This window comes from Carassius gibelio, chromosome A18, assembly GCF_023724105.1.
Source record: "Carassius gibelio isolate Cgi1373 ecotype wild population from Czech Republic chromosome A18, carGib1.2-hapl.c, whole genome shotgun sequence".
NCBI lineage: Eukaryota > Metazoa > Chordata > Actinopteri > Cypriniformes > Cyprinidae > Carassius > Carassius gibelio.
In genome coordinates this window covers 4,628,038-4,650,822 of record NC_068388.1, presented here as the reverse complement: position 1 = coordinate 4,650,822, position 22,785 = coordinate 4,628,038, and the positions used below count along the sequence as shown (strand labels likewise).

At 36.2% G+C, this 22,785-nt stretch overlaps 1 protein-coding gene and 2 long non-coding RNA genes across 3 annotated transcripts in view; 2 read left to right on the top strand and 1 right to left on the bottom strand.

Annotated features, from left to right (window-relative positions):
• LOC127934042 (FERM domain-containing protein 4A) overlaps positions 1-22,785 on the top strand; it is a 170,133-nt gene that overhangs the window by 17,355 nt on the left and 129,993 nt on the right. The window lies entirely within an intron of this gene.
• Positions 928-22,586, top strand: LOC127934044 (uncharacterized). The gene is made up of 3 exons (XR_008147676.1): positions 928-1,313; positions 10,994-11,712; positions 22,317-22,586. It is a non-coding gene; the product is annotated as an uncharacterized LOC127934044 (long non-coding RNA).
• LOC127934045 (uncharacterized) lies at positions 6,303-11,661 on the bottom strand. The gene is made up of 2 exons (XR_008147677.1): positions 11,538-11,661; positions 6,303-6,655 (listed from the first exon to the last, which is right to left on the bottom strand). It is a non-coding gene; the product is annotated as an uncharacterized LOC127934045 (long non-coding RNA).

Genomic DNA, 22,785 nt, shown 5'->3' with positions numbered 1-22,785 from the left:
ACCGTTTTCTCGCAAAATCGAGCTATATCCGAAACCTACTTTTGCGAACTAGTCCTAGGATTTTCAACCAATCAGAACCAAACCACTTCAGAAATATTCCCTGGACACTCAATATCAATAATTATCAAAAAAAAGTTGAAATTTCAATTTTTACGCGAAACAGTATGCCAAAAAGCGTCTATAGTAACGTTGGCCAAATGCTATTTTAACTATAACTCTTGAACGGAATGAGATAACTTCACCAAACTTGGTACACATATGTACGAGCTCAATTTTGGGTAAAATAAAAAAAAATGCGCATCTCTGCCACTTGGGGGCGCAATAAGATAGAAAAAACACATAAATGGCTATAACTAGGCAACCGTTGGCTCGATCGACTTGAAAATTGGTATGCAGTGTCTTGGTCTGAAGGGGCACAAGTACCTATGAGGACATTTGCATATCTCAAAAAACATGGCCGCCATTGGCCAAACAATTTTAAGCACCTATTTGAAAGGGTTAACGGATGTTGATCGGAACGAAACTCGCTGGGTACGTTCGACTCATGAACCTTAAGGTCTGTAAGAATTTTGAAAGAAATCGGCCACTAGTTGGCGCTAACGAGTTGTATGGCTCTGTAATCACGTGGTGTTTCACATATCAACACAATATGCATATCATTTGATAGATCTCCTCATAATGCACAACTTTGCCTCAAGAACCATTGCTGTCAATCAAATCGTTCAATTGTTATTCACAAATATGTTAAAAACTTACTTTTGCGAACTAGTCCTAGATTTTTTGCCCGATCAGAACCAAACCACTGCAGTAATATTCTGTGGACTCTCTAGATCAATAATTATCAAAAAAATGTTGAATTTTGTCCTTTGGTTAGCTGTAAAGGGGTAATTTAGAAAAAGGGGTGTGGCCAAACATACCCCAAAGCCTATAAAACCTAAACGAAAACTCAAAACTTTATGAAACTAGGTGAAATCATGTAACAGGTGACTCTCAACAAGGCTGCAAAGTTTCATGGAGATTGATCCATAGGTGGCGCTATAACAGTAGAAAAGGTCTCATAACACAAGATTTAGATGGTAAATGGCCTCAAACTGTTTGAAAATGCACATATATTCACTCAAAAACACCAAATCTTCATATCATATGATAGATCTCCTCATTCTGAAAAACTTTGCCTCTGGGACCAATTTTGTCAATAAATCTGTTAATTAAATATTCAAGATTATTTGAAAAAGTTACTTTGGCAAAGTATTCCAAGGCTTTAAGCTGAAAATCAATAAAACCACTGAAGTACAATTCTCTAGACTCAGAAGGTCAATAATTATCAAAAACATGTTAAACAATTGCATTTGGACAATTATAAACCAGTAATTTTATAATATGTTATTTGCATAGTGTACACAAAGGCCTATTAATACAAACAGAAAGCCCACAAATTATCAAAACTGTGTAAAATAATGCATAATTTCATTCTAAACGAGCATGCCATGTTTAAGAGATATTGGGCAAAAAACACTAAGAGTTAAAAGGATTAACACATTGATGTATGAGAAATTGCCATTTATAACCACTAGATGGCAGCGGAAAACCACTAATGGGCTCAATCAGCTAACTTAAACTGTACAGTTGAAAGGATGTAATGCCTAAACAATACAAAAAACACTCTTACAACATTTCAAATCTCATTGAGTTAAAGTTTTCCATTTTGTTCATTCAGACATATCAGTTTTTAAAATTTTACCACATTATGATTACAGTGAAACCTGAAAATGACATCTAAAATCTTAAAAACGAGTTTAATCATTTAATTTCAGTGTGTGTGTCTGTCTGTTAGCCTATTCTCCATTTTGGATGTGTTTAACGGCCATCCATATATGTCCAGGTTGGCTCTGACCACCTAAGATCCCTTAAGTGCTTGAACCCCGTAAATGCTGCTTGCAGCTTTAATTATTATTATTATTATTATTATTATTATTCTTCCGCCGTAAAACTGAACGTGCAGCCCAAACCGTAAGGCCTAGAGAGCTGAAATTTGGACAGATCGTAGAGCTCAATTTGGGGAGAACTTATCAAAGTCTCAGCCCAATCGGCCTAACGGGGGCGCTACAGCGCAAAAAACAAAAATTTTGGACATTTTTGGCCGTAAATCGTATACCGTTAGCCGTAGACTCAAAAACATGGCATTGTTGCAATCCTTGGGTTAGCCCGAACAAAAGTGCACGGCGCCTTTTTGGGGTCTACGACGCACCGTTTTCTCGCAAAATCGTGCTATATCCGAAACCTACTTTTGCGAACTAGTCCTAGGATTTTCAACCAATCAGAACCAAACCACTTCATAAATATTCCCTGGACATTCAATATCAATAATTATCAAAAAAAAGTTGAAATTTCAATTCATACGCGAAACAGTACACCAAAAAGCATCTATGCTAACGTTAGCCAAATGCTATTTTGACTATAACTCTTGAACGGAATGAGATATCTTCACCAAACTCGGTATACTTATGTATGAGCTCAATCTTTGGTCAAATCAAAAAAATTGCGCATCTCTGCCACTTGGGGGCGCAATAAGATTTAAAAAACACATAAATGGCTATAACTAGGCAACCGTTGGCTCGATCGACTCGAAAATTGGTATGCAGTGTCTTGGTCTGAAGGGGCACAAGTACCTATGAGGACATTTGCATATCTCAAAAAACATGGCTGCCATTGGCCAAACAAATTTAAGCACCTATTTGAAAGGGTTAACGGATGTTGATCGGAACGAAACTCGCTGGGTACGTTTGACTCATGAACCTCAAGGTCTGTAAGAATTTTGAAAGAAATCGGCCACTAGTTGGCGCTAACGAGTTTTATGGCTCTGTAATCACGTGGTGTTTCACATATCAACACAATATGCATATCATTTGATAGATCTCCTCATAATGCACAACTTTGCCTCAAGAACCATTGCTGTCAATCAAATCGTTCAATTGTTATTCACAAATATGTTAAAAACCTACTTTTGCGAACTAGTCCTAGGTTTTTTGTCCGATCGGAACCAAACCACTGCAGTAATATTCTGTGGACTCTGTAGATCAATAATTATTAAAAAAATGTTGAATTTTGTCCTTTGGTTAGCTGTAAGGGGGTAATATAGAAAAAGGGGTGTGGCCAAACATACCCCAAAGCCTATAAAACCTAAACGAAAACTCAAAACTTTATGAAACTCACTGAAATCATGTAACAGGTGACTCTTAACAAGCATGCAAAGTTTCATGGAGATCAGACCATAGGTGGCGCTATAACAGTAGAAAAGGTCTCAAAACACAAGATTTATATGGTAAATGGCCTCAAATTGTTTGGAAATGTTCATATATTCACTCAAAAACACTAAATCTTCATATCATATGATAAATCTCCTCATTCTGAACAACTTTGCCTCTGGGACCAATGTTGTCAATAAAGCTGTTAATTAAATATTCAAGATTATTTAAAAAAGTTACTTTGGCATACTTGTGATAGGGTTTAAGATGAAAATCAATAAAACCACTGAAGTACAATTCTCTAGACTCTGAAGGTCAATAATTATCAAAAACATGTTGAACAATTGCATTTGGGCAACTATAAACCAGTCATTTCATAATATGTTCTTTTCATAGTGCACACAAAGGCCTATTAATACAATCAGAAAGCCCACAAATAATCAAAACTGTGTAAAATAATGCATAATTTCATTCTAAACAAGCATGCAAAATTTAAGAGAGATTGGGCAAAAAAAAAAAATAACACTATAACAGTTATGTTTAAAAACAGTGTTCTTGGAGTAAATGCAATTTATAACCACTAGATGGCAGCGGAAGACCACTAATGGGCTCATTCAGTAAAGTTGAACAGTACTGTTGAAAGGATTCATGAATTCATGCCAAAACATTAAAAAATGAACTGTTATAACATTTTAAATCTCATTGAGTCAATGTTTTCCATTTTGTTCATACAGATATATCAGTTTTTAAAATTTTGCCACATTATGATTACAGTTTAACCTCAAAATGACATCTAAACTCTTAAAAAGAGAAGACTTGCAATAAGTTTATTATCACCTATCACTTATTTCAAATACCTATATCTGCAACAAAATGTTTGTGCATGTATATGTGTGTCTTTGTGTGTGTGTGTGTGTGTGTGTGTGTGTGTGTGTGCATATGCTTATAGAGTATTAATATATTAGTCTAATTATTTACTTTCAGTGTGTGTGTCTGTCTGTTAGCCTGTTCTCCATTTTGGATGTGTTTAACTGTCATCCATACATCCAGGTTGGCCGAGACCACCTCAGAGGCCTTAATGTGCTTGAACCCCGGTAAACGCTGCTTGCAGCTTTAATTAGGGGTTCAAGCACGCAGTGCTGAAACCCTATTGTATTTGTTAGGATTTTTATTATTATTATTATTATTAGGGGTTCAAGCACGCAGTGCTGAAACCCTATTGTATTTGTTAGGATTTTTATTATTATTATTATTATTATTATTATTATTATTATTATTCTTCTGCCCTAGAACTGAACGTGCAGCCCAAACCGTAAGGCGTAGAGAGCTGAAATTTGGACAGATCGTAGAGCTCAATTTGGGGAGAACTTATCAAAGTCTCAGCCCAATCGGCCTAACGGGGGCGCTACAGCGCAAAAAACAAAAATTTTGGACATTTTTGGCCGTAAATCGTATACCGTTAGCCGTAGACTCAAAAACATGGCATTGTTGCAATCCTTGGGTTAGCCCGAACAAAAGTGCACGGCGCCTTTTTGGGGTCTACGACGCACCGTTTTCTCGCAAAATCGAGCTATATCCGAAACCTACTTTTGCGAACTAGTCCTAGGATTTTCAACCAATCAGAACCAAACCACTTCATAAATATTCCCTGGACACTCAATATCAATAATTATTAAAAAAAAGTTGAAATTTCAATTCTTACGCGAAACAGTACGCCAAAAAGCGTCTATGCTAACGTTAGCCAAATACTATTTTGACTATAACTCTTGAACGGAATGAGATATCTTCACCAAACTCGGTACACATATGTATGAGCTCAATCTTTGGTCAAATCAAAAAAATTGCGCATCTCTGCCACTTGGGGGCGCTATAAGATAGAAAAAACACATAAATTGCTATAACTAGGCAACCGTTGGCTCGATCAACTTGAAAATCGGTATGCAGTGTCTTGGTCTGAAGGGGCACAAGTACTTATGAGGACATTTGCATATCTCAAAAAACATGGCCGTCATTGGCCAAACAAATTTAAGCACCTATTTGAAAGGGTTAACGGATGTTGATCGGAACGAAACTCGCTGGGTACGTTCGACTCATGAACCTTAAGGTCTGTAAGAATTTTGAAAGAAATCGGCCACTAGTTGGCGCTAACGAGTTTTATGGCTCTGTAATCACGTGGTGTTTCACATATCAACACAATATGCATATCATTTGATAGATCTCCTCGTAATGCACAACTTTGCCTCAAGAACCATTGCTGTCAATCAAATCGTTCAATTGTTATTCACAAATATGTTAAAAACCTACTTTTGCGAACTAGTCCTAGGTTTTTTGCCCGATCGGAACCAAACCACTGCAGTAATATTCTGTGGACTCTCTAGATCAATAATTATTAAAAAAATGTTGAATTTTGTCCTTTGGTTAGCTGTAACCGGGTAATTTAGAAAAAGGGGTGTGGCCAAACATACCCCAAAGCCTATAAAACCTAAAGGAAAACTCAAAACTGTATGAAACTCAGTGAAATCATGTATCAGGTGACTCTTAACAAGCATGCAAAGTTTCATGGAGATCAGACCATAGGTGGCGCTATAACAGTAGAAAAGGTCTCAAAACACAAGATTTATATGGTAAATGGCCCCAAATTGTTTGAAAATGCCCATATATTCACTCAAAAACACTAAATCTTCATATCATATGATAGATCTCCTCATTCTGAACAACTTTGCCTCTGGGACCAATGTTGTCAATAAAGCTGTTAATTAAATATTCAAGATTATTTTAAAAAGTTACTTTGGCATACTTGTGATACGGTTTAAGATGAAAATCAATAAAACCACTGAAGTACAATTCTGTAGACTCTGAAGGTCAATAACTATCAAAAACATGTTGAACAATTGCATTTGGACAACTATAAACCAGTAATTTTATAATATGTTCTTTTCATAGTGTACACAAAGGCCTATTAATACAAACAGAAAGCCCACACATTATCAAAACTGTGTAAAACAATGCATAATTTCATTCTAAACAAGCATGCAAAATTTAAGAGAGATTGGGCAAAAAAAAAAAAAAAAAAAAACACTATAACAGTTATGTTTAAAAACAGTGTTGCTTGAGTAAATGCAATTTATAACCTGTAGATGGCAGTGGAAGACCACTAATGGGCTCATTCAGTTAAGTTGAACAGTACTGTTGAAAGGATTCATGAATTCATCCCAAAACATTAAAAATGTAACTGTTGTAACATTTTAAATCTCATTGAGTCAATGTTTTCCATTTTGTTCTTACAGATATATCAGTTTTTACTATTTTGCCACATTGTGATTACAGTTTAACCTGAAAATGACATCTAAACTCTTAAAAAGAGAAGACTTGCAATAAGTTTATTGTCACCTATCACTTATTTCAAATACCTATATCTGCAACAAAATGTTTGTGCATGTATATGTGTGTCTTTCTGTGTGTGTGTGTGTGTGTGTGTGTGCATATGCTTATAGAGTATACATATATTAGTCTAATCATTTACTTTCAGTGTGTGTGTCTGTCTGTTAGCCTGTTCTCCATTTTGGATGTGTTTAAATGTCATCCATGCATCCAGGTTGGCTCAGACCACCTCAGAGGCCTTAATGTGCTTGAACCCCGGTAAATGCTGCTTGCAGCTTTAATTATTATTATTATTATTATTATTATTATTCTTCTGCCCTAGAACTGAACGTGCAGCCCAAACCGTAAGGCGTAGAGAGCTGAAATTTGGACAGATCGTAGAGCTCAATTTGGGGAGAACTTATCAAAGTCTCAGCCCAATCGGCCTAACGGGGGCGCTACAGCGCAAAAAACAAAAATTTTGGACATTTTTGGCCGTAAATCGTATCCCGTTAGCCGTAGACTCAAAAACATGGCATTGTTGCAATCCTTGGGTTAGCCCGAACAAAAGTGCACGGCGCCTTTTTGGGGTCTACGACGCACCGTTTTCTCGCAAAATCGAGCTATATCCGAAACCTACTTTTGCGAACTAGTCCTAGGATTTTCAACCAATCAGAACCAAACCACTTCATAAATATTCCCTGGACACTCAATATCAATAATTATTAAAAAAAAGTTGAAATTTCAATTCTTACGCGAAACAGTACGCCAAAAAGCGTCTATGCTAACGTTAGCCAAATACTATTTTGACTATAACTCTTGAACGGAATGAGATATCTTCACCAAACTCGGTACACATATGTATGAGCTCAATCTTTGGTCAAATCAAAAAAATTGCTCATCTCTGCCACTTGGGGGCGCTATAAGATAGAAAAAACACATAAATTACTATAACTAGGCAACCGTTGGCTCGATCAACTTGAAAATCGGTATGCAGTGTCTTGGTCTGAAGGGGCACAAGTACTTATGAGGACATTTGCATATCTCAAAAAACATGGCCGTCATTGGCCAAACAAATTTAAGCACCTATTTGAAAGGGTTAACGGATGTTGATCGGAACGAAACTCGCTGGGTACGTTCGACTCATGAACCTTAAGGTCTGTAAGAATTTTGAAAGAAATCGGCCACTAGTTGGCGCTAACGAGTTTTATGGCTCTGTAATCACGTGGTGTTTCACATATCAACACAATATGCATATCATTTGATAGATCTCCTCGTAATGCACAACCTTGCCTTAAGAACCATTGCTGTCAATCAAATCGTTCAATTGTTATTCACAAATATGTTAAAAACCTACTTTTGCGAACTAGTCCTAGGTTTTTTGCCCGATCGGAACCAAACCACTGCAGTAATATTCTGTGGACTCTCTAGATCAATAATTATTAAAAAAATGTTGAATTTTGTCCTTTGGTTAGCTGTAACCGGGTAATTTAGAAAAAGGGGTGTGGCCAAACATACCCCAAAGCCTATAAAACCTAAAGGAAAACTCAAAACTGTATGAAACTCAGTGAAATCATGTATCAGGTGACTCTTAACAAGCATGCAAAGTTTCATGGAGATCAGACCATAGGTGGCGCTATAACAGTAGAAAAGGTCTCAAAACACAAGATTTAGATGGTAAATGGCCCCAAATTGTTTGAAAATGCTCATATATTCACTCAAAAACACTAAATCTTCATATCATATGATAGATCTCCTCATTCTGAACAACTTTGCCTCTGGGACCAATGTTGTCAATAAAGCTGTTAATTAAATATTCAAGATTATTTTAAAAAGTTACTTTGGCATACTTGTGATACGGTTTAAGATGAAAATCAATAAAACCACTGAAGTACAATTCTGTAGACTCTGGAGGTCAATAATTATCAAAAACATGTTGAACAATTGCATTTGGACAACTATAAACCAGTAATTTTATAATATGTTCTTTTCATAGTGTACACAAAGGCCTATTAATACAAACAGAAAGCCCACACATTATCAAAACTGTGTAAAACAATGCATAATTTCATTCTAAACAAGCATGCAAAATTTAAGCGAGATTGGGCAAAAAAAAAAAAAAAAAAAACACTATAACAGTTATGTTTAAAAACAGTGTTGCTTGAGTAAATGCAATTTATAACCTCTAGATGGCAGTGGAAGACCACTAATGGGCTCATTCAGTTAAGTTGAACATTACTGTTGAAAGGATTCATGAATTCATCCCAAAACATTAAAAATGTAACTGTTATAACATTTTAAATCTCATTGAGTCAATGTTTTCCATTTTGTTCTTACAGATATATCAGTTTTTACTATTTTGCCACATTGTGATTACAGTTTAACCTGAAAATGACATCTAAACTCTTAAAAAGAGAAGACTTGCAATAAGTTTATTGTCACCTATCACTTATTTCAAATACCTATATCTGCAACAAAATGTTTGTGCATGTATATGTGTGTCTTTCTGTGTGTGTGTGTGTGCATATACTTATAGAGTATACATATATTAGTCTAATCATTTACTTTCAGTGTGTGTGTCTGTCTGTTAACCTGTTCTCCATTTTGGATGTGTTTAAATGTCATCCATGCATCCAGGTTGGCTCAGACCACCTCAGAGGCCTTAATGTGCTTGAACCCCGGTAAATGCTGCTTGCAGCTTTAATTAGGGGTTCAAGCACGCAGTGCTGAAACCCTATTGTATTTGTTAGGATTTTTATTATTATTATTATTATTATTATTATTATTATTATTATTATTATTATTCTTCTGCCCTAGAACTGAACGTGCAGCCCAAACCGTAAGGCCTAGAGAGCTGAAATTTGGACAGATCGTAGAGCTCAATTTGGGGAGAACTTATCAAAGTCTCAGCCCAATCGGCCTAACGGGGGCGCTACAGCGCAAAAAGCAAAAATTTTGGACATTTTTGGCCGTAAATCGTATACCGTTAGCCGTAGACTCAAAAACATGGCATTGTTGCAATCCTTGGGTTAGCCCGAACAAAAGTGCACGGCGCCTTTTTGGGGTCTACGACGCACCGTTTTCTCGCAAAATCGAGCTATATCCGAAACCTACTTTTGCGAACTAGTCCTAGGATTTTCAACCAATCAGAACCAAACCACTTCATAAATATTCCCTGGACACGCAATATCAATAATTATCAAAAAAAAGTTGAAATTTCAATTCTTACGCGAAACAGTACGCCAAAAAGCGTCTATGCTAACGTTAGCCAAATGCTATTTTGACTATAACTCTTGAACGGAATGAGATATCTTCACCAAACTCGGTACACTTATGTATGAGCTCAATCTTTGGTCAAATCAAAAAAATTGCGCATCTCTGCCACTTGGGGGCGCTATAAGATAGAAAAAACACATAAATTGCTATAACTAGGCAACCGTTGGCTCGATCGACTTGAAAATCGGTATGCAGTGTCTTGGTCTGAAGGGGCACAAGTACTTATGAGGACATTTGCATATCTCAAAAAACATGGCCGTCATTGGCCAAACAAATTTAAGCACCTATTTGAAAGGGTTAACGGATGTTGATCGGAACGAAACTCGCTGGGTACGTTCGACTCATGAACCTTAAGGTCTGTAAGAATTTTGAAAGAAATCGGCCACTAGTTGGCGCTAACGAGTTTTATGGCTCTGTAATCACGTGGTGTTTCACATATCAACACAATATGCATATCATTTGATAGATCTCCTCGTAATGAACAACTTTGCCTCAAGAACCATTGCTGTCAATCAAATCGTTCAATTGTTATTCACAAATATGTTAAAAACCTACTTTTGCGAACTAGTCCTAGGTTTTTTGCCCGATCGGAACCAAACCACTGCAGTAATATTCTGTGGACTCTCTAGATCAATAATTATTTAAAAAATGTTGAATTTTGTCCTTTGGTTAGCTGTAACCGGGTAATTTAGAAAAAGGGGTGTGGCCAAACATACCCCAAAGCCTATAAAACCTAAAGGAAAACTCAAAACTGTATGAAACTCAGTGAAATCATGTATCAGGTGACTCTTAACAAGCATGCAAAGTTTCATGGAGATCAGACCATAGGTGGCGCTATAACAGTAGAAAAGGTCTCAAAACACAAGATTTATATGGTAAATGGCCCCAAATTGTTTGAAAATGCTCATATATTCACTCAAAAACACTAAATCTTCATATCATATGATAGATCTCCTCATTCTGAACAACTTTGCCTCTGGGACCAATGTTGTCAATAAAGCTGTTAATTAAATATTCAAGATTATTTTAAAAAGTTACTTTGGCATACTTGTGATACGGTTTAAGATGAAAATCAATAAAACCACTGAAGTACAATTCTGTAGACTCTGAAGGTCAATAATTATCAAAAACATGTTGAACAATTGCATTTGGACAACTATAAACCAGTAATTTTATAATATGTTCTTTTCATAGTGTACACAAAGGCCTATTAATACAAACAGAAAGCCCACACATTATCAAAACTGTGTAAAACAATGCGTAATTTCATTCTAAACAAGCATGCAAAATTTAAGAGAGATTGGGCAAAAAAAAAAAAAAAACACTATAACAGTTATGTTTAAAAACAGTGTTGCTTGAGTAAATGCAATTTATAACCTCTAGATGGCAGTGGAAGACCACTAATGGGCTCATTCAGTTAAGTTGAACAGTACTGTTGAAAGGATTCATGAATTCATCCCAAAACATTAAAAATGTAACTGTTATAACATTTTAAATCTCATTGAGTCAATGTTTTCCATTTTGTTCTTACAGATATATCAGTTTTTACTATTTTGCCACATTGTGATTACAGTTTAACCTGAAAATGACATCTAAACTCTTACAAAGAGAAGACTTGCAATAAGTTTATTGTCACCTATCACTTATTTCAAATACCTATATCTGCAACAAAATGTTTGTGCATGTATATGTGTGTCTTTCTGTGTGTGTGTGTGTGCATATGCTTATAGAGTATACATATATTAGTCTAATCATTTACTTTCAGTGTGTGTGTCTGTCTGTTAGCCTGTTCTCCATTTTGGATGTGTTTAAATGTCATCCATGCATCCAGGTTGGCTCAGACCACCTCAGAGGCCTTAATGTGCTTGAACCCCGGTAAATGCTGCTTGCAGCTTTAATTATTATTATTATTCTTCTGCCCTAGAACTGAACGTGCAGCCCAAACCGTAAGGCCTAGAGAGCTGAAATTTGGACAGATCGTAGAGCTCAATTTGGGGAGAACTTATCAAAGTCTCAGCCCAATCGGCCTAACGGGGGCGCTACAGCGCAAAAAACAAAAATTTTGGACATTTTTGGCCGTAAATCGTATACCGTTAGCCGTAGACTCAAAAACATGGCATTGTTGCAATCCTTGGGTTAGCCCGAACAAAAGTGCACGGCGCCTTTTTGGGGTCTACGACGCACCGTTTTCTCGCAAAATCAAGCTATATCCGAAACCTACTTTTGCGAACTAGTCCTAGGATTTTCAACCAATCAGAACCAAACCACTTCAGAAATATTCCCTGGACACTCAATATCAATAATTATCAAAAAAAAGTTGAAATTTCAATTCATACGCGAAAAGGTACACCAAAAAGCGTCTATGCTAACGTTAGCCAAATGCTATTTTAACTATAACTCTTGAACGGAATGAGATATCTTCACCAAACTCGGTACACATATGTATGAGCTCAATCTTTGGTCAAATCAAAAAAATTGCGCATCTCTGCCACTTGGGGGCGCTATAAGATAGAAAAAACACATAAATGGCTATAACTAGGCAACCGTTGGCTCGATCGACTTGAAAATTGGTATGCAATGTCTTGGTCTGAAGGGGCACAAGTACCTATGAGGACATTTGCATATCTCAAAAAAACATGGCCGCCATTGGCCAAACAACTTTAAGCACCTATTTGAAAGGGTTAACGGATGTTGATCGGAACGAAACTCGCTGGGTACGTTCGACTCATGAACCTTAAGGTCTGTAAGAATTTTGAAAGAAATCGGCCACTAGTTGGCGCTAACGAGTTTTATGGCTCTGTTATCACGTGGTGTTTCACATATCAACACAATATGCATATCATTTGATTGATCTCCTCATAATGCACAACTTTGCCTCAAGAACCATTGCTGTCAATCAAATCGTTCAATTGTTATTCACAAATATGTTAAAAACCTACTTTTGCGAACTAGTCCTAGGTTTTTTGTCCGATCGGAACCAAACCACTGCAGTAATATTCTCTGGACTCTGTAGATCAATAATTATTAAAAAAATGTTGAATTTTGTCCTTTGGTTAGCTGTAAAGGGGTAATATAGAAAAAGGGGTGTGGCCAAACATACCCCAAAGCCTATAAAACCTAAACGAAAACTCAAAACTTTATGAAACTCAGTGAAATCATGTAACAGGTGACTCTTAACAAGCATGCAAAGTTTCATGGAGATCAGACCATAGGTGGCGCTATAACAGTAGAAAAGGTCTCAAAACACAAGATTTATATGGTAAATGGCCTCAAATTGTTTGAAAATGTTCATATATTCACTCAAAAACACTAGATCTTCATATCATATGATAAATCTCCTCATTCTGAACAACTTTGCCTCTGGGACCAATGTTGTCAATAAAGCTGTTAATTGAATATTCAAGATTATTTAAAAAAGTTACTTTGGCATACTTGTGATACGGTTTAAGATGAAAATCAATAAAACCACTGAAGTACAATTCTGTAGACTCTGAAGGTCAATAATTATCAAAAACATGTTGAACAATTGCATTTGGACAACTATAAACCAGTAATTTTATAATATGTTATTTTCATAGTGTACACAAAGGCCTATTAATACAAACAGAAAGCCCACACATTATCAAAACTGTGTAAAACAATGCATAATTTCATTCTAAACAAGCATGCAAAATTTAAGAGAGATTGGGCAAAAAAAAAACAAAAAAAAAACACTATAACAGTTATGTTTAAAAACAGTGTTGCTTGAGTAAATGCAATTTATAACCTCTAGATGGCAGTGGAAGACCACTAATGGGCTCATTCAGTTAAGTTGAACAGTACTGTTGAAAGGATTCATGAATTCATCCCAAAACATTAAAAATGTAACTGTTATAACATTTTAAATCTCATTGAGTCAATGTTTTCCATTTTGTTCTTACAGATATATCAGTTTTTACTATTTTGCCACATTGTGATTACAGTTTAACCTGAAAATGACATCTAAACTCTTAAAAAGAGAAGACTTGCAATAAGTTTATTGTCACCTATCACTTATTTCAAATACCTATATCTGCAACAAAATGTTTGTGCATGTATATGTGTGTCTTTCTGTGTGTGTGTGTGTGTGTGTGTGTGCATATGCTTATAGAGTATACATATATTAGTCTAATCATTTACTTTCAGTGTGTGTGTCTGTCTGTTAGCCTGTTCTCCATTTTGGATGTGTTTAACTGTCATCCATGCATCCAGGTTGGCTCAGACCACCTCAGAGGCCTTAATGTGCTTGAACCCCGGTAAATGCTGCTTGCAGCTTTAATTAGGGGTTCAAGCACGCAGTGCTGAAACCCTATTGTAATTGTTAAGATTTTTATTATTATTATTATTCTTCCGCCTTAAAACTGAACGTGCAGCCCAAACCGTAAGGCCTAGAGAGCTGAAACTTGGTCAGATGGTAGTAGTCCTGCTCGCTACTCAGATACAAAAAACCGGCCCAATCGGCCTAACGGGGGCGCTACTGCGCAAAAAACTAAAATTTTAGACATTTTTGGCCGCAGGTCGTAAACCGTTAGCCATAGACTCAAAAACATGGCATCGTTGCAATCCTTGGGTTAGCCCGAACAAAAGTGCACAGCTGCTTTTTTAGCTCTACGACGCACCGTTTTCGCGCAAAATCGAGCTATATCCGAAACCTACTTTTGCGAACTAGTCCTAAGATTTTCAACCAATCGGAACCAAACCACTGCAGAAATATTCCCTGGACACTCAATATCAATAATTATCAAAAAAAAGTTGAAATTTCGATTCTTACGCGAAACAGTACGTCAAAAAGCGTCTATGCTAACATTAGCCAAGTGTTATTTTGACTATAACTCTTGAACGGAATGAGATATCTTCACCAAACTTGGTACACGTATGTATGAGCTCAATCTGTGGTCAAATCAAAAAAATTGCACATCTTTGCCACTTGGGGGCGCTATAAGATAGAAAAAACACATAAATGGCTATAACTAGGCAATCGTTGGCTCGATCGACTTGAAAATTGGTATGCAATGTCTTGGTCTGAAGGGGCACAAGTACCTATGAGGACATTTGCATATCTCAAAAAACATGGCCGCCATGGGCCAAACAAATTTAAGCACCTATTTGAAAGGGTTAACGGAAGTTGATCGGAACGAAACTCACTGGGTACGTTCGACTCATGAACCTTAAGGGCTGTAAGAATTTTGAAAGAAATCGGCCACTAGTTGGCGCTAACGAGTTTTATGGCTCTGTAACCACGTGGTGTTTCACATATCAACACAATATGCATATCATTTGATAGATCTCCTCATAATGCACAACTTTGCCTCAAGAACCATTGCTGTCAATCAAATCGTTCAATTGTTATTCACAAATATGTTAAAAACCTACTTTTGCGAACTAGTCCTAGGTTTTTTGTCCGATCGGAACCAAACCACTGCAGTAATATTCTGTGGACTCTCTAGATCAATAATTATCAAAAAAATGTTGAATTTTGTACTTTGGTTAGCTTTAAATGGGTAATTTAGAAAAGGGGGATGGCCAAACATACCCCAAAGCCTATAAAACCTAAACGAAAACTCAAAACTTTATGAACCTTGGTGAAAACATGTAACACGTGACTCTTAACAAGCATGCAAAGTTTCATGGAGATCGGATCATAGGTGGCGCTTTAACAGTTGAAAAAGCCTCAATAACACACATTTTCAATAGAAAATGATCACAATTTGTAGAACATGTTCATACATTCACACAAACACTAGATCTTCATATCATATGATATATCTCCTCTTTGTGAACAACTTTGCCTCAAGGAGCGAAGATGTCAATCAAATCGTTCAATTGTTATTCACAAATATATTAAAAACTTACTTTTGCGAACTAGTCCTAGGTTTTTTACCTGATCGAAACCAAACCACTGCAGTAATTTTCTCTGGACACTCTAGATCAATAATTATCAAAAAAATATTGAATTTTGTCTTTTGGTTAGCTATAACTGGCTAAATTAGAAAAGGGGCGTGACCAAAATACCCAAGAGCATATAAAACCTAAACGAAAACTCAAAACTTTATGAAACTTGTTGAAAACATGTAACAGGTGACTCTTAACAAGCATGCAAAGTTTCATGGAGATCGGACCATAGGTGGCGCTATAACAGTAAAAAAGGTCTCAAAACATAAGATTTATATGGTAAATGGCTTCAAATTGTCTGAAAATGCTCATATATTCACATAAACACTAGATCTTCATATCATATGATAGATCTCCTCATTCTGAACAACTTCTGGGACCAATGTTGACAATAAAGCTGTTAATGAAATATTCAAGGTTATATAAAAAAGTTACTTTGGCAAAGTAGTCCAAGGCTTTAAGCTGAAAATCAATAAAACCACTGAAGTACAATTCTCTAGACTCTGAAGGTCAATAATTATCAAAAACATGTTGAACAATTGCATTTGGACAACTATAAACCAGTGATGTATAGTATGTTCTTGTCACAGTGTACACAAAGGCCTATCAATACAAACAGAAAGCCCACAAATGATCAAAACTGTGTAAAATAATGCCTAATTTCATTCTAAACAAGCATGCAACATTTAAGAGGGATTAGGCAAAAAAACACTAAGAGTTATAAAGGATTAACACATTGATGTATGAGATATTGCCATTTATAACCACTTGATGGCAGCGGAAACCACTAATGGGCTCATTCAGCTAACTTAAACAGTACAGTTGAAAGGATGTATGAATTAATGCCTAAACAATAAAATAACACTGTTACAACATTTCAAATCTCACTGAGTTAAAGTTTTCCATTTTGTTCATACAGACATATCAGTTTTTAAAATTTTACCACATTATGATTACAGTGAAACCTGAAAATGACATCTAAAATCTTAAAAACGAGTTTAATCATTTAATTTCAGTGTGTGTGTCTGTCTGTTAGCCTATTCTCCATTTTGGATGTCTTTAACGGTCATCCATACGTCCAGGTTGGCTCTGACCACCTAAGATGCCTTAAATGCTTGAACCCCGTAAATGCTGCTTGCAGCTTTAATTAGGGGTTCAAGCACGCAGTGCTGAAACCCTATTGTAATTGTTAGGATTTTTATTAGGGGTTCAAGCACGCAGTGCTGAAACCCTATTGTAATTGTTAGGATTTTTATTATTATTATTATTATTATTATTATTATTCTTCCGCCTTAAAACTGAACGTGCAGCCCAAACCGTAAGGACTAGAGAGCTGAAACTTGGTCAGATCGTAGTAGTCTTGCTCGCTACTCAGATACAAAGAACCGGCCCAATCGGCCTAACGGGGGCGCTACAGTGCAAAAAACAAAAATTTTGGACATTTTTGGCCGTAAAGTGTAAACCGTTAGCCATAGACTCAAAAATATGGCATTGTTGCAATCCTTGGGTTAACCCGAACAAAAGTGCACGGCGCCTTTTTGGGGTCTACGACGCACCGTTTTCTCGCAAAATCGAGCTATATCCGAAACCCACTTTTGCGAACTAGTCCTAGGATTTTCAACCAATCAGAACCAAACCACTTCAAAAATATTCCCTGGACACTCAATATCAATAATTATCAAAAAAAAGTTGAAATTTCAATTCTTACGCGAAACAGTACACCAAAAAGCGTCTATGCTAACGTTAGCCAAATGCTATTTTGACTATAACTCTTGAACGGAATGAGATATCTTCACCAAAATTGGTACACATATGTATGAGCTCAATCTTTGGTCAAATCAAAAAAATTGCGCATCTCTGCCACTTGGGGGCGCAATAAGATTTAAAAAACACATAAATGGCTATAACTAGGCAACCGTTGGCTCGATCGACTTGAAAATTGGTATGCAATGTCTTGGTCTGAAGGGGCACAAGTACCTATGAGGACATTTGCATATCTCAAAAAAACATAGCCGCCATTGGCCAAACAATTGTAAGCACCTATTTGAAAGGGTTAACGGATGTTGATCGGAACGAAACTCGCTGGGTACGTTCGACTCATGAACCTTAAGGTCTGTAAGAATTTTGAAAGAAATCAGCCACTAGTTGGCGCTAACGAGTTTTATGGCTCTGTAATCACGTGGTGTTTCACATATCAACACAATATGCATATCATTTGATAGATCTCCTCATGATGCACAACTTTGCCTCAAGAACCATTGCTGTCAATCAAATCGTTCAATTGTTATTCACAAATATGTTAAAAACCTACTTTTGCGAACTAGTCCTAGGTTTTTTGTCCGATCGGAACCAAACCACTGCAGTAATATTCTGTGGACTCTCTAGATCAATAATTATTAAAAAAATGTTGAATTTTGTCCTTTGGTTAGCTGTAAAGGGATAATTTAGAAAAAGGGGTGTGGCCAAACATACCCCAAAGCCTATAAAACCTAAACGAAAACTCAAAACTTTATGAAACTCAGTGAGAACACGTAACAGGTGACTCTTAACAAGCATGCAAAGTTTCATGGAGATCGAAGAATAGGTGGCGCTATAACAGTACAACAGGTCTCAAAACACAAGATTTATATGGTAAATGGCCTCAAATTGTTTGAAAATGCTCATATATTCACTCAAAAACACTAAATCTTCATATCAAATGATAAATCTCCTCATTCTGAACAACTTTGCCTCTGGGACCAATGTTGTCAATAAAGCTGTTAATTAAATGTTCAAGATTATTTAAAAAAGATACTTTGGCATACTTGTGATAGGGTTTAAGATGAAAATCAATAAAACCACTGAAGTACAATTCTCTAGACTCTGAAGGTCAATAATTATCAAAAACATGTTGAACAATTGCATTTGGACAATTATAAACCAGTAATTTTATAATATGTTATTTGCATAGTGTACACAAAGGCCTATTAATACAAACAGAAAGCCCACAAATTATTAAAACTGTGTAAAATAATGCATAATTTCATTCTAAACAAGCACGCAATATTTAAGAGAGATTGGGCAAAAAAAAAATAACAAAACTATAACAGTTATGTTTAAAAACACAGTGTTGCTTGAGTAAATGCAATTTATAACCTCTAGATGGCAGTGGAAGACCACTAATGGGCTCATTCAGTTAAGTTGAACAGTACTGTTGAAATGACTCATGAATTCATCCCAAAACATTAAAAATGTAACTGTTATAACATTTTAAATCTCATTGAGTCAATGTTTTCCATTTTGTTCTTACAGATATATCAGTTTTTACTATTTTGCCACATTGTGATTACAGTTTAACCTGAAAATGACATATAAACTCTTAAAAAGAGAAGACTTGCAATAAGTTTATTGTCACCTATCACTTATTTCAAATACCTATATCTGCAACAAAATGTTTGTGCATGTATATGTGTGTCTTTCTGTGTGTGTGTATGTGTGTGTGTGTGTGTGCATATGCTTATAGAGTATACATATATTAGTCTAATCATTTACTTTCAGTGTGTGTGTCTGTCTGTTAGCCTGTTCTCCATTTTGGATGTGTTTAACTGTCATCCATGCATCCAGGTTGGCTCAGACCACCTCAGAGGCCTTAATGTGCTTGAACCCCGGTAAATGCTGCTTGCAGCTTTAATTATTATTATTATTATTATTCTTCCGCCTTAAAACTGAACGTGCAGCCCAAACCGTAAGGCCTAGAGAGCTGAAACTTGGTCAGATGGTAGTAGTCTTGCTCGCTACTCAGATACAAAGAACCGGCCCAATCGGCCTAACGGGGGCGCTACAGCGCAAAAAACAAAAATTTTGGACAATTTTGGCCGTAAAGTGTAAACCGTTAGCCATAGACTCAAAAACATGGCATTGTTGCAATCCTTGGGTTAGCCCGAACAAAAGTGCACGGCGCCTTTTTGGGGTCTACGACGCACCGTTTTCTCGCAAAATCGAGCTAAATCCGAAACCTACTTTTGCGAACTAGTCCTAGGATTTTCAACCAATCAGAACCAAACCACTTCATAAATATTCCCTGGACACTCAATATCAATAATTATCAAAAAAAAGTTGAAATTTCAATTCTTACGCGAAACAGTACACCAAAAAGCGTCTATGCTAACGTTAGCCAAATGCTATTTTAACTATAACTCTTGAACGGAATGAGATATCTTCACCAAACTCGGTATACATATGTATAAGCTCAATCTTTGGTCAAATCAAAAATATTGCGCATCTCTGCCACTTGGGGGCGCTATAAGATAGAAAAAACACATAAATGGCTATAACTAGGCAACTGTTGCCTCGATCGACTTGAAAATTGGTATGCAATGTCTCGGTCTGAAGGGGCACAAGTACATATGAGGACATTTGCATATCTAAAAAAAACATGGCCGCCATTGGCCAAACAATTTTAAGCACCTATTTGAAAGGGTTAACGGATGTTGATCGGAACGAAACTCGCTGGGTACGTTCGACTCATGAACCTTAAGGTCTGTAAGAATTTTGAAAGAAATCGGCCACTAGTTGGCGCTAACGAGTTTTATGGCTCTGTAATCACGTGGTGTTTCACATATCAACACAGTATGCATATCATTTGATAGATCTCCTCATAATGCACAACTTTGCCTCAAGAACCATTGCTGTCAATCAAATCATTCAATTGTTATTCACAAATATGTTAAAAACCTACTTTTGCGAACTAGTCCTAGGTTTTTTGTCCGATCGGAACCAAACCACTGCAGTAATATTCTGTGGACTCTCTAGATCAATAATTATTAAAAAAATGTTGAATTTTGTCCTTTGGTCAGCTGTAAAGGGGTAATTTAGAAAAAGGGGTGTGGCCAAACATACCCCAAAGCCTATAAAACCTTAACGAAAACTCAAAACTTTATGAAACTCAGTGAAATCATGTAACAGATGACTCTTAACAAGCATGCAAAGTTTCATGGAGATCAGACCATAGGTGGCGCTATAACAGTAGAAAAGGTCTCAAAACACAAGATTTATATGGTAAATGGCCTCAAATTGTTTGTAAATGCTCATATATTCACTCAAAAACACTAAATCTTTATATCATTTGATAAATATCCTCATTCTGAACAACTTTGCCTCTGGGACCAACGTTGTCAATAAAGCTGTTAATTAAACATTCAAGATTATTTTAAAAAGGTACTTTGGCAAACTAGTGATCGGGTATAAGATGAAAATCAATAAAACCACTGAAGTACAATTCTCTAGACTCTGAAGGTCAATAATTATCAAAAACATGTTGAACAATTGCATTTAGACAACTATAAACCAGTAATTTTATATTATGTTATTTGCATAGTGTACACAAAGGCCTATTAATACAAACAGAAATCCCACAAATGATCAAAACTGTGTAAAATAATGCATGATTTCATTCTAAACAAGCATGCAAAATTTAAGAGAGATTGGGCAAAAATAAAAAAAATAACAACACTATAACAGTTATGTTTAGAAACACAGTGTTGTTTCAGTAAATGCAATTTATAACCACTAGATGGCAGCGGAAGACCACTAATGGGCTCATTCAGTTAAAATGAACAGTACTGTAGAAAGGATTCATGAATTCATGCCAAAACATTAATAAATTAACTGTTATAACATGTTACATCTTATTGAATCAATGTTTTCCATTTTGTTCATACAGACACATCATTTTTTACAATTTTGCCACATTGTGATTACAGTGAAACCTGAATGACATCTAAACTCTTAAAAACTAGTTTAATCATTTAATTTCAGTGTGTGTGTGTCTGTCTTTTGGATGTATTTAAATGTCATCCATACATCCTGGTTGGCCGAGACCACCCCAGAGGCACAAAGACCTATTAATACAAACAGAAATCCCACAAATTATCAAAACTGTGTAAAGTAATGCATAATTTCATTCTAAACAAGCATGCAACATTTAAGAGAGATAGGGCAAAAAAACCCAACAACAACACTTTAACAGTTATGTTTAAAAACACAGTGTTGTTTGAGTAAATGCAATTTATAACCACTAGATGGCAGCGGAAGACCACTAATGGGCTCTTTCAGCTAGTACTGTTTTTATGAATTCATGCCAAAACATTAATAAATTAACTGTTATAACATTTTGTATCTCATTGAATTGATGTTTTCCATTTTGTTCATACAGATGTATCAGTTTTAACAATTTTGCCACATTATGATTACAGTTTAATCTGAAAATGACATCTAAACTCTAAAAAAAGAGAAGACTTGCAATAAGCTTATTGTCACCTATCACTTTTTATCAAATACCTATATCTGCAACAAAATGTTTGTGCATGTATATGTGTATCTTTGTGTGTCTTTGTGTGTGTGTGTGTGTGTGTGTGTGTGTGTGTGTGTGTGCATATGCTTATAGAGTATACATATATTAGTCTAATCATTTACTTTCAGTGTGCGTGTCTGTCTGTTAGCCTGTTCTCCATTTTGGATGTGTTTAACTGTCATCCATACATCCAGGTTGGCTCTGACCACCTCAGAGGCCTTAATGTGCTTGAACCCCGGTAAATGCTGCTTGCAGCTTTAATTATTATTATTATTATTATTATTATTATTCTTCCGCCCTAGAACTGAACGTGCAGCCCAAACCGTAAGGCCTAGAGAGCTGAAATTTGGACAGATCGTAGAGCTCATTTTGGGGAGAACTTATCAAAGTCTCAGCCCAATCGGCCAAACGGGGGCGCTATAGCGCAAAAAACAAAAATTTTGGACGTTTTTGACCGTGAATCGTAAACCGTTAGCCATAAACTCAAAAACATGGCATCATAGCAATCCTTGGGTTAGCCCGAACAAAAGTGCACGGCGCCTTTTTGGGGTCTACGACACACCGCTTTCTCGCAAAATCGAGCTATATCCGAAACCTACTTTTGCGAACTAGTCCTAGGATTTTCAACCAATCAGAACCTAACCACTTCAGAAATATTCCCTG